Below are 1,738 nucleotides of genomic sequence, written 5' to 3' on the forward strand. Positions count from 1 at the left end.
CCTGAACTCAAACACATACCCACACAATTGATAATATGGTAGCTGCTTTTAGAAAAATAAAACCATAATTCACTATTCAAACTGTACTCTCATCTGCCATGTTGAGTGTAAACATCTCCCAACTCAGAAACTCGGGTATCAAAATGATCTCTGAGTTTGCCACTTATAATTATGACTTGCGGGGGTGTTCAGTTGCTATTTCCGAGTAGGAAACTTGTATTTACGATAATTCTGACAGCACGTGAAGGCAGCATAATCCTAATGAAAAGTGTTGATGAGAGTCATGTTGATGTTTGCACCACATTAAAGTGACCAATCAAACTCTAAAATTTGTTAGACAGGGCCATTTCAAAGAGTTAAAGAAACCTGCCGGGTTCAATGCAAGTTAAGCTCAACTGACAATGGAAGTGAACGGGACAATTTTTGAAGGTTTTATAAGGCAGAAATGTGATGCTTTTAATTTTATAGAGGCACTTACAATTATTCTTTATTCTGTTAAAACTTGTGTATTATTTGAGCTGTAAAGCTGTTTAAATCGTAGTTTAACGTTTTTAGGGTTTTTGGCGTCGCCGACATGGCAATGAAGTTGTAAAATTGGATACTACTTTACACACACAAAAAGTTTTGTATGCAATTTTATCACTAAAATCATGGTAACGCTCATTTTAATGTCTTACGACTTAAATAGTTGCTATACTTTCAAAACAGTGACTCTTTTAATGTTTACAAATTGGCCCCATTCACTTCCATTGTAAGTGCCTCATGTACCACCAATTTTTGCTTTTTTCAAGGAAATGGAGGGGCAAGTCGAAATACATTTTTGTGGTAATCAACATTATGCTACAAATGGTGTCGCTAGAGCTTAACTTGTTTTGAACCTGGAATATTCCAAATATCATCACGACTAATCAGAAGGACAAAGACACAAATACCTTACCCTGTATGAACATCAATGTTCTTTATGGGCGTTTTTTATTTATTTATTTATTAAATTCCCTAGCATGGCATTAATAATGGGACATGCATGTAGTTTGACTGTCATACTAACTAATGCTACACATCGTTGCAAATGTAAAAAAAAAAAAAAAAAAAAAATTGGCCTACAGTTTTGCACATTTACAAGCTGAACTGGATTCTGTCGTGGACGCTTGGAAAAGGTAAAGACGGCTTTCAAACACAGGAATAGTAAACTTTACCCTGATGGAAAACATTTTCTCACCATTACCAAAAGTAAATATATATATATATATATATTAAAAGAGGAAAGGCGGGAAGAGAGAAACGCTCAATTTCATCAGACAGTCATTATCTAGCCTAACAAACTAAAAAAAAAAAAAAAAAGAAACAAAAAATTATTCATTTTCTTTCATATTGTCCAAATCACGTCTAAATCAAAGTATAATAAAAAAAAATAAAAGTGCAATCATCAGAAAAACATTAATAAGCGTACACTGGTTAATAAAACTCACCTATCTTTTTCTTTCGTACTGATTTTTAGTTGTCCAGTATCGCGCACGTGCACTTGCAATCACTTCGTCTACGTCACACATCATCTGAAATAAAAATTGAGGTCAAATGTCAGACTGCAAAACAATAAATTAAATGAATAAACAAAAACCATACGCTTGTATGCACGATGATGGTTAGCTTTACCAAATTATTCAGTAACTTAAAAATTAGCACGATGTGATAAATAAAAATTATTATCATTATTATTTATATATATATATATATATAT

Source organism: Myxocyprinus asiaticus, chromosome 8 (assembly GCF_019703515.2).
Source record: "Myxocyprinus asiaticus isolate MX2 ecotype Aquarium Trade chromosome 8, UBuf_Myxa_2, whole genome shotgun sequence".
Classification (NCBI taxonomy): domain Eukaryota; kingdom Metazoa; phylum Chordata; class Actinopteri; order Cypriniformes; family Catostomidae; genus Myxocyprinus; species Myxocyprinus asiaticus.